Below are 12325 nucleotides of genomic sequence, written 5' to 3'. Positions count from 1 at the left end.
ATGGGGAGTGGCGGAAACTACATAACGTGGAACTACATAATTTATATGGTTTACCCAACATTGTTAGGGTCGTCAAGTCTAGGAAGCTTAGGTGGGCGGGTCATGTAGCTAGAATGAAAGAAAGTAGAAACGCTTTCAAAGTCTTGACTGGAAGACCAATCGGAAAACGACCATTAGGAAGACCTAGGCACAGATGGGAGGACAATATTAAGACGAATCTCGCAGAGATAGGAATACAAAGTAGAAACTGGATGCAATTAGCTAAGGATAGAAGTCAGTGGAGAGCTTTTGTGAACGCGGCATTGAACCTCCGGGTTCCATAGGCCATAGAGTTATATATTATTATTATTATTATTATTATTATTATTATTATTATTATTATTATTATTATTATTATTATTATTATTAAAGATTAGGTGAATTCGGCGTTTATTTGGATTGATCGTACTCTGATTAAAATAATTTGCATATTCTGGCGTCTCACAGGATCTTTTGTTCACACAATATGGCTAATTATGAAGTAGAAGGCAATCCTCATTGTGAAGCAAAGGAAGAGTAATGAGTTGTCTCCAAGTTAATGTCTCTCAGTAATGCTCTTTGAGCTAAAAGAGAGAGAGAGGTAGTTGTAATGGAAGATTTTGGAAGATGGAATGATTATGGAAGAATTTGCGGTATGAAAATGTGAAAGGAAAGGGAGAACCCCAAGAAAACCGACAGATACAATGCTGTCCGCAATGAAGCTAGTGTGATAAGTTAATTGGGTAAAAAATTACGTTTCTAGGGATACGCCTTTCATATACATATAGCGGAGCTGTCAGAGTATGGAACTTATTCTAAACACAGGATAACAGCAAATGAAAAGTTAAATCGATCATCAAATTTACACCCATAATGAGCACTCAATGGATAATTTATGTCACTTAAATTCTCAGCTAGGGACAACGTTATGGTAAATCATTTAATATTTGACCTTGTATGAATGGGATAAAACCATCGTTTTAGGGGTGCAAGAAACCGATATTCGTAGTTAGGTTAGGATCCTACCTTCGAAAGAAAGAAAAATTGTGTGATTTTGGAACGTTTATCGAAAATTGAAAAATCGAGAATGGACATAAGCATCTTCCTATCTTTTCCTTTTTGGGGTATAAGAAAGTTATTTAACCTTACAAGGGACATCACCCAATTGTCGGGCTCTGATTTCAATGAAATTTTTCTAGCTGATAGAGGACATACATGTGTTATTTGTGATGACAGAAATTTTTGCCATGGTGCATGTTTTCTTTTCTTTTTTAAAAAATTTTTAAGTTGTGATGTGGTTATTAGAGATTACTGCAGAAGTCCCTTACTAACCTTTGTAAACGGAACGTTAATGAAAGAACAACCATGTAGATATATATATAAGGCCTAGGGAGAAGTTGTATGGTAGGTATGACCTTGACGGCAGCCATCTTGAAATCCGCCATTTTGAATTAAGGTTAAGCTTTTTAAATGGAAATACGGTAATATGATACATAATTTCGGGCTAGAATTTAATCAGAAAGACAATGGTGAAGCTACTTTTGAGATACACCCATTTGGGGAAAAATTACAAACATTTAATTGTTCACTTACTATGTGTGAAAGTCCCTTACCTCCGCTTCTAACCCGCGTATTAACGATAATAAGTGGATAAAAGCTTCGGTAATACATATTATGCCTAGAGGAAAGTGATACGGTAAGGGTAGCCTTGACGGCAGCCATCTTGAAGTCCACCATTTTGAATTAAAATGAAGTTTGAAAAATGAAAATCATAGCATGTGACACCTCATTTTAATAGCAAATTTTCCCAAAAAGCCAATGATATGCTCATTTTTGTTCCATTGTTAACCAGTATGAATTTAGGACTGCTTCTAATGTGCACCAAACGTCCATTATTCGATCTTTCAAATTGGCAACACTCCTAATTTTCACCGCATGTTTTAAGATTCCAACTGGCACTTTGCAATTGTTGCCATGGCTCATGTTTTCTACACCTTAGGTTCCGCTAACTTCTAAGGAATGAGTTGCACTTGAGCTGAGCTCCTTTACTCAGCCCAATTATAAAGTAATATTGTCTTATTTTGTGATGTACCATAATAGCAAAATTGAAAATTATTTTCTAATTGCGTAGCTCTGCGTTCACATACTACAATTTTGACTATTACATGACAAAGTACATACAGTGCATGCAGAGGACCCCCAACCAACTTCTAAAAGACTCCCATTTTGTAATGACACGCGATACCTTCCATACGTACGTGTCTTCTATGCAACTTGGCTTTTCTCCAGAATCCGTGTTTGTGGTCGGTTAAGAACGAAATGCGTGGTTGCGAGCCAGCATCTTAACTTCACTGAAAAGACATGTGGCACACATGGGAACGCAACTAGCGCCAATTTCAGCAATTCTGTTGTACAAAAATATTACTTCGTCTACCGTGCAGTACGCAGGCTCCATCATGCATAAACTTTTATTTTTTTACCTGCCTTACAAATGCCGTCGCTTACATGCAATGAAACATGGTTCATAAACTCTCTCTGATGACACCACAGAAAGCCTAAAATAAAAGAAAATCAACTTGGGACGGAACTGCAATGCCAATCTGTATATCGCAGAGCTCGTGACGTAGTTCATTCCAAAATGGGACGATAAAATAGCCACTTGGTTCGCATTTTTCTACATTTCCCAAATTACGAAGGCCATCTAAATAAAAGATTGTACTTGCTTTATCAATAGTAAAATTAGAAATTAGCAATGAAAAATGCGAATTCTATTTCATTTTTTCTTCTTAGATTTAATTTGTGAAATTCCTCTTATATGAATAATATTAAATAAAAAATATTTGATTTTTGTTTTACTATAAGCAAATATATATAAAGTTTCTATGTTGAGAACAAGAGCCGAAATAGACATTATATTGTATTCTGTATACATATTTAGCTCACCATACTGAAAGATATTAATAAAACTTACTTTACAAGGTGTGTAAAAAAATAAAGTGAAGTTTTCTCATATCTTCCAGTTTTATTTTTTTAAATGATAACTACTGTATATATCATTTTTGGACATAATTCCCGAATATTATGTACACCTTTGCGACACTTTTATTCAACGACCATACGAGTCTAAGAAGTCATTTGACCGACTTGTTTTAAATATTGGAAAATATAACTTCCGGAACACTTATGATCACAAATTGGGCATAAATGAATTATTCAGTTTTGAAAACAGTCACAAAGAATTGATAGTGAGTCAATTTCAGGTATGTATGTACGATGGGAGAGGAAGCATTTCTTCCACATGTACGATGAGAGTGGAAGCATTTCTTACCACATGTTCTATCATGTAAAAAGTTTATCACGATTCTGGAATGATGTGAGTGTATCAGGTCTGGATTAAGCCATGTGGAGGCCCGGGGCTGGAAAAAATATGTGGCCTCGGGTTCAGTGGTAGAGCGTTCACTTCCGGTGCTTGGGGTTCCTGGTTCGATCCCAGCTCGTGCCGTGTGGACTTTGTGATGGACAAACACCATGCTCATGGGTTTTCTCGGGTTTCTCACGTTTCCTCCCACTTTCTTCATTCCACCATTTCACTCATCTGTCATCTTCATCGTCTCCTTTAGCCTAACCGGCATAACCGTGGGACGTAAAACTTAAAGATTTCATTTCATTTCATTTGTACGAAGGTCTCTCTATTGCACAAAACAACACACAAGCGATGAGCAGCTAAATAAACGGATACTACAGAGAAAATATGGAAACATGTGGTGTATCTCTAAGTGCAGCTATAGTATCAGTGGTACTGAAAAATGAAAGATCATACACGAGTAGGGAAAGAAACAGAATTTTATTAGCGCTGTAACAGAGGAATTTCACATACACTATTTTAACAGTACTTGTATCTCTCAGGTTGTACTACAAAAGGTGGATTGGTTAGAGTCGCGCAGAGCGATATACTTGCATGTGCTTGTCGACTTCCACAAGAAACAATACACATTGTATATTTCTTTCAAAAATAAGTTTCGATGATTAGTTATTTTTGCACCTAGAGTAGTAAGAAGAACCACTTTTGAGAATATTAGTATAACGACTCCGATATTTTACGGTATATTTTTGAAAAAAAAAAAATATCTATCTATCTATATCTATCTATCTATCTATCTATCTATCTATCTATCTATCTATCTATATATATATATATATCACGTAACTCCATGGTGTTATGCTTACAAAGAAATATGATTTTTCAGGCAGTTTTATTTATTTATTTATTTATTTATTTTACTTCGGCAATATATGATCATTACATCAGCTTCCATCACAGTTACATCTGGCATTCAGAACTGAATTTTTTACCTTTATTCTCGCAATGCGGGCTTAACAGGAAATCCTAGGTCCCTGAAGGAATTGAACCGGAACAAATAATAAACACATTCTATTCTTATTATTATACTTCCAATCTATTCTTTGCATAACTGTCGGAAGTCTAATAGAGCGGCTTTGTAAGTCCGTCCGTTCGTTCGTCTGTCGACAGGCATCAGAGCAAAAACGTTCTGGTTTTTCGCAATCAATTAAGCTTCCCAAGAATAGATCCCATCTCCTCCGTTAACTCTCTATTAAAATCGTACACAGAGAAAAATCCGTTCTTCGGACAGCAGTATATTGTATTCTACAAATATATGGTATCCTCTTGCTTACTATAGAAATCAGTACGGAGCATACGTTATCCGTATGCTACATAGACACTGCCCTTAGATGTTGCATGATGCCGTTGCAGGATATCTGACATCTAACAGTTTTCCGTATATCACATGCATATACTTATGTTACCTTCGTCAGCTATATGTTATATACGTCCATTTGTATGTGAGATCCTGACCACCTACATTGTTTCATACAGAAAGTACGTACAGATGGAATACTTATACAGAAAGTATTATAAAACATGCGTTTTCAGTTATACGTCTGCTGTACGTTAAGTCCAAAAACTACAGGAATTACGCATGTAACCTTTTTTTTTTAAGTACGCCACCTACATTTTTTTTCTCAGTGTAAGAGGTTCAAATGAAAAGAAATTAAATCTTTCAGTTTAACGTCCCTCGATTATGCCCTTTAGGCTAGGGGAGACGATGATTAAGGCAAGTGAATGATGATAGAATAATTGGTGGAATGAAAGTGTAGCAGGGAACAGGAGTACTCTGAATATATTCACGAACACAATGTTGTCCACCACAAACTTACTTGGCCAGAGTTCGAACCAGGGATCCAACGCATCAAAAGTGTGGTTCAAATTAGTCATTTCCGGTTTCAACTTGTATCACCGTAGAACAAAAACGTAACAGATAGTGAGTAGCGGCTTTTTGCAAAAGATTCAGCGCCTCAAGCCAACGTATCATGACTATCCTGAATACTTTGCCAACACCAGAAGTGGTACAAATTTACTATTACTTCCGGATCAGTACTGATTTTCAGAGAGCAAGAACGGCAAGAGATAGCAAGATGTGGTGTTCTGCAATCGATTCATTGCCCCAAGAATAGGTTCCATCTTCTTTAATAACCCTCTATTCAAACCAGATGACGTTCAAATTAGCCATTTCCATTTTCAACACTTATCGCCATAAAACAAAAATAGTAATAGATAGTGACTAGCGGTTTTTTGAAATCCATTTAATGTCTTACGAGAGCATATCATCACAACTCCGCAACACTCTACAAAAAGCAGAAGTGGTAGAAATTTACTACTATTTCCAGTTGCAATATGTACTGATTCTAATAGAGAGAAAACTGTAAGAGATATCGAGATACAATTTTTTGCACTTGATTCACCGTCCCAAGAATACGATAAATCTCTCCTATTAACTTCTATTCAAACCGGAAGTGATTCAATTTACGATTTCCGGTTCCAACTCTTATCGACATAGAACTGAATTGAGTTGAGTTGATTTTAGTTTAGCGTCCCTTTCAGCAGCGAGGCTATATGAGACGTGGACCTACTGATTAACGTGGAATCCGAACAACATGAGCTACCGCCGGGAATCGAACCCGGGTCTCCCACGCCAAAGACATAGAACTGAAGTAGTAATAGATAGCAACGAGCGGTTTTCGGTAAAAGGCTTCAAGAGAACATATAATCACAGCCTGCGGATCTCTATCAAAATCGAGAGTGGTTGAAATTTACTTCTACTTCCGGTTTCAATACTAATTTCCGTAGAGAGAAAACGACAAGAGATATCGAGATGCAATTTTTTGCAATCCATTCAGCTTTCCAATAGTAGGTCCTATGTCCTCCCTTAACCTCCTATTAAATCTGAAGGACATTCAAATTAGTAATTTTCGGTTTAAACATCAATCGGCATGGAACAAAATATGGCAATAGTTAGTGACAAGTGGGTTTCTGAAATCGATTCAAAACTTCAGGAGTACATATCATGACAACCTACGACATACTGCCAAAACAGGAAGTGATTTGATATTTACGAGTATTTACGGTTTCAATACTGATTTTCGTAGTGCAAAAATGATAAGAGATACGGAGATGCAGCTTTTTGCAATTGATTCAACTTCCCAAGAATAGGTTCTATCTCCTCCGTTAACCATCTATTTAATCTGAAAATCACTCAAATTAACTATTTCCGATTTCAAACTATATTGCAATAGAATAAAAACAGTAAGATATAGTGAGTAATGGCTATTTGAAATGAATTCAGCGTCCGAGGAGCATGTTCTATATTTAATCTTATTAATCTGTTGCAACCAGTAGTTATAGATATACTACTTCAAGTTTGAGTATTGAATTCTTGTACTTTTTAAGTCTACTGTAATTTCACACTGTGAAGAGAAATTCACTTCTTATTAACATAAATTCCACTTTCAAATTGAAGACTTCGTGTACATTGCGAGAGCCCAACCTAACAGGATCTAGAGACTCCAACCTTGTTAGCAGACACCTCTAATCTGATTTTTCAAAATATCTTGTATACTTTTTTCTATAAAAGCGGGCCTACATTTTGTTTTTTTATCATATACATATTTCTCGACTCCCGAATAGCATTCGATTTTGGATCAGAGTTGGTAGGTACGGAAATTTATAAACATTATTTTAAATCATAAAATGAAATTTTTGTTTTCATTTAGGGATATTGCTATAACCATAAGTATATTATGAGCTGGAAGCAATGCTTGACTTATTCACAGTTAAACATCAAGAGTGTTATAAGAGTTTCACAACTGCCTTGCAGATTAAATAGAACATTTCACTTTAAAGATTTTCAATATTGATAACTTTTGTCAACTTCAAATTTAATTAAAAAGACTTACCAGTTTCGCTACTGCCACCAGAACCTTCATTTTTGAAAATAGTATTGGAATTGGTAGCCCAAGGTAGAAATTTTGAAGATATATATGAGTAACATTAAACCTGATCTACCTCCTACTCCTATCTTGCCTTTCTTCGTCAAACTACAATATACGTAGATTAAATAAGAAACCCTTTTGGGGGGTTAATCATATAAACAGTAACAGTAATAAAAGTCGTAATGTGACGACTTCTTCCTAAATCCTACTATGGAAACAGCAGCATAATTTCAAGTTTTGCTTCATATATGTGTGTGTGTGTGAGAGAGAGAGAGGGGGGGAGGGAGGGATAGAAGGCGAGATTCTCCACCGATATATGTAGTTTCGAGTTTTCATTACTACACTGTATTACAATACTATTGATTTATGTTCAATGTGTCCGTAAAACAATGGTGGAGTTTTTAAACAGACATAGATTTGGAACAAGACATGATAGAGAAGTCAACTACACGTCAAATTAAAGGGAAAAAATCTTTAAGTTTACGTGTACGAAAGGTTACGAGCAGACAACAAAAGTCTCAAGAACTAGCGAAACAAACTAGCCATGCCCAAGATGGCTATCAGTATCATATGTGATGGAACGATTGAAACTGTCCGAAAAAGTTTCTTACGTAGCCCGAAAAATCAATACGGAAGGTTCTAGAGAGTTTGGAATTCTAAAACAACTGCTCACAATGTGTTAAAAAAAAAAAAAAGTGGTTATGTTTCACTGGGTACAAAATTCAAATGTTACAGAAACACAAACAGGACAAAGTTAAAAGATTTGTCTTTTGCTACAGTCATTCTGGATAAGTTGGAGCGGGATGAGAAATTCAATAAGTTTATTTTCAGTGATGAAGCAATGCTTCATGCTCCTGGGTAACTACATCAGCATGATATTCGTATATTGAATACTGAACCTCCACATACCGTTATGGAACATGAGTGCGATAGTGAAAAACTGAATTAAAGAAACTGATTATATCATCTTCACATCTGCCAGGTAACTAAAGGAGCACTCATCGAAGTCTACTGAACAGGTAAGATACTTGGGAAGTTTCTCTCTAATTTGACGTATATTTCATCTCTCTACCGTAGTTTGTTCCAAAACTATGACTGTTTAAAACTCCATTACTATTTTACGGACATACTGTATACTTAAAGATGGTAAAGCACTCACCTCTGGTGCAAGGGATCCCCTGGTTCGATTCTAAACAAAGTGAGCTTGTGATGGTTAACGTGGTATCTGCCGGTTTTCTCTTAGTTCTCCCGTTTCCTCCCACATTCTAATTTCCACAAATTATTCATAATGACTAATATTAATTAATCATTCAACTCGTTTAGTTTATAGTACATAATCGTGGGACGTAAAACCAGAAATTTCATTTCATTTCAAACACAGGGGTTGTCCTCTGCCCCAATCCATGATGATACTAATGGAAGATAGAAGTCAAAAAGTTGGCCATTAGGCCATTGGGACATCTGCTGCATAGCAGGATTTAACGGAGAAGTCACTACTTCACAGCTTTTTCCATCATCAAATCTTTCATCTTTTAATCCTTAATCTGAAAAATTAATGGCAGATGGCCGATTTAAGAAGAATAAAAACGTTCATAATCTTAAAGAACTTTACTTACATGAAAGCAATGTGATCTACTAAATCAAGTAGCCTGAATTATAAGCGTTATTATTAGTTGCAGCAGTGACCGTAAGAAATGAAATTTACGTACACCGTATATTTGACCACAAATCGAAACAGCATGGTTTTGTTCTCCATGCTTCTACAATCTACGCAAAGAAAGCGTGACTGGTTAAAATAAAATAAAAAAAAACAGGTTTGGCTCTTATACAAAACTTCCTCTGGCACGATATCAAATCCAGGTCGAAATACTGACACTTTGTTTATTCGTGTTTTGTGTAGAACTATTGGAGAGGCTGACAGAGATAATGGTATGAGGACATTACACTTCAGGGTTTTAGAATATAAGAAAAAAATAAACACTCGAAAATCAACCCAATTTTGGAGAAAATATTTAAAACAAAAACGTTAATAATGATATAGGATTACATCATATCCATCAAATAAATAGAAGTATTCTAAAACTAGTGTTCTTCTTTGTTTCTTTTGCTGCAAATTTTACCTTGGAAACAAGCTAATCGATTTTTTTTTACAAAATTTTGTGAACTTTGTGTTTATGAGTGCAAGCAAACTTTACTCCAGAAGACTTTGTCCGAGATGGAAAAATCAAGAAGTGATGAGACTGTGCTGGACACTTTTTCTTAAAGGGTGTGTTCGACACAAGAGTAACATGTAATTGGAAATCAATTGAATCAGTATTTTTGAAAAGGTCATGAGTTAGAAAAGTAAAGTTATGAGAACTTCGAAAGAAACTGTTTAATTTTTGAAAATTCTGATAGATATTAAATGATCGACCTCTGTTTGAGAAAGTAGTTTTTTTTTTTTTTTTTTTGTCATTGTACGAAATGAACAACTTGTGAGCAATTGGTAGTTCAAATAAATAAATAAATAAATTGGACTAAAGCAAAATCGTCATATTTTGACTCATGGTCTTTTCAAAATTACTTCAAAACTACCTTCTTCTCCCGGAAGTATATTTGGAAGAAACACTGGCCACGAGAAAGCGATTTAACTAGATCTCGATTAAAGGAAAAAATTCACTAGAGGGATGACTGATAAAATTCATTATAAGAAGTGAATTTGCAGCTTCCAGTTGCGAAAAAGCTATTTACTATTTGTAGGTTGTATTATTGTTCCTCTCTTCATACCAAATGAAGTTCTACACGTTACAGTATGATTACCATTCACTTCTCGTAAGTGAAGAAAAAGGTGCTCAAATTTTATATCTAATTTACCTCTGTTTTGGTTGAACAAAGGCGAACTACACTTGAACAAAGGCGAAATGTGCTAGATCTAATTTTTCTCCATAAATTTGTACGATACGAGTTTATGGATCTGGTATCAACACTAAATTTTCATGTCCCGACACTTAAAACTCATGCTGATAGCTCTGGCTTGTTCTATTGCAAAAAAGCAAGGACCAACGTATTATTGAAGTCACCAATCTGGAGAATATGCTCTTCTTATAACAAAACATGTGTCGAACACAAAGAAATTGACATCTGTAATAAGAACTATGTATTTAAGAAAACTATTGTAAATTTATTTTATAATACACCAACACTAATTGGGCTTATGCCTATTGTGTTGATGACAAATATAATAAATAATAAATAAATGCCCAAATATGCATACTTTTAATACATCATTAATTCTTCATACTATTTACCGGGGTGTTACATGCCGTTCGTGTTACACTAAACCAATTTCTCCAAACTGAAACTGAACTGACAAAGACATACTAGAAGCAAATGTAGAAGTGGATTAATTAAAAATAGTATATAAATATGGGCAAATGTGGTGTCAAGAAGCAAAAATCAATGAAAATATACCGGAAGAAATGAAGGACAAATGTGATCCTAGAAAATGAGAATGGACGGAAGGTTAATAAGAAAAAAAGGATATAAATGGAAGGAATATATGTAAGAGAAAATATACCAAAGTAGAAACTGAAATGAAGAGCAAGTAAGTGGAGAAACAAAAGGGCTCTTGGTAACATTAGAAACGGGAAACCAACTGGAATGGAGACTTTTTGAGTCATTATAGTAATTAATAATTTGGTGAATAAAAAAAGAAGGAAATATTTCACATATGTTACAAAGTTACATAGCCATATATTTTTTTTCATTCTATTGACAGACAGTAATGATTCCATCTGTAACGAAAAGAATCATAAAAACGATGTCATGACTACAGCACAATTAGAATAATATCACCTGTGACCAAAAATTACGTAGTGAATATTGGACAAGAAATTATATGCTAGAACAAATTAAGAAATTTAGGAAGAAGAGGGTGGGTTTAAGAAGAAGCAACTTATGAGAGACGCTACTTATTTGCATAAAGTAATCGAAAAAAAAAAGTTTATGAAGAAAGGAAGTGTATTGTCTGTTTTTTATTTTATTTATTTAGAAAAGCCTTTTCAGTAAGTAGTCTGGTGTGAGTTGTATTAGTTATTGAAAAAATATAATGTTAGTAGACATAAAACTGTATGGCATATAAGATTAAACAAGAATTTTTAAAATCATGATTTAGAAACCACTATTGAATTGGAATTCAGTGGTTATTCCTATAGTCGGTGAGTTACATATATTTGGAATAGGGACGCATTCACGAGGTGGTCCACCGGCTTCGGATTCCCCCTAAACTTCGTTAGTCGACAGATATTTCTACACTTGCTTAAGAAAACTGTGGTTGGTCTAGGAGAGAAATGATTGATGTACCTTAAAGAGTTGATCATACACTACATTTGCACTCGTTCTTTTCTTATAAAAACAATATAAGTATTTTTTCTGAGAATACATGTGGCAGTACTTTAAAAATTACTTATCGTTTTATCGGGTGTAAAATAACACGAGTTCAATATTACATAGACGAAGTAGCTACCAAAACTTTGGATAGCCTTCAACTCAAATTTCTGGGCACGTCCCTGATTTGGAAAGTATGGTTTGTGGAGAGGTATGAAAACTAACTGTAAGTGCATAAAACTAATGAATTTAATAATAATAACTAATAGTTTTAAATCGGTAAATTGCGTGCACATTTTAATAATAGTAGAATGAAATATAAAGCATACAATTACTTTTTACAAACAAAACTCTTCTTTTAAAAGCAAATTAAAAAGTTATAACTTTTGTTTTCACAAGTTCAAATCCATAAACATAAAGCAAAATAGCTGAGTGAACAAATGATAACACACAGTTGTTGCAAAAAGGCAAGCGACAGCGCAGGTTTCGAGACCAATTGGCGTAATTGTTCATAATAATAATGTCACATTGGAAAATAATAGAGATCATGTTGAATTTGTGGAAGTGCTTCAGTTAAAAGCATGGGTAAACG

General features: G+C 34.7%; 1 protein-coding gene across 5 annotated transcripts in view; it reads left to right on the top strand.

Annotated features, from left to right (window-relative positions):
* The window catches only part of LUBEL (Linear Ubiquitin E3 ligase), a 254196-nt gene that overhangs the window by 122249 nt on the left and 119622 nt on the right, over window positions 1-12325 (top strand). The gene's annotated exons all lie outside the window — the stretch shown is intronic.

Source organism: Thermobia domestica, chromosome 1, assembly GCF_964235325.1.
Source record: "Thermobia domestica chromosome 1, izTheDome1.hap1.1, whole genome shotgun sequence".
Lineage (NCBI taxonomy): Eukaryota > Metazoa > Arthropoda > Insecta > Zygentoma > Lepismatidae > Thermobia > Thermobia domestica.
This window is presented reverse-complemented; position numbering and strand designations above follow the sequence as displayed.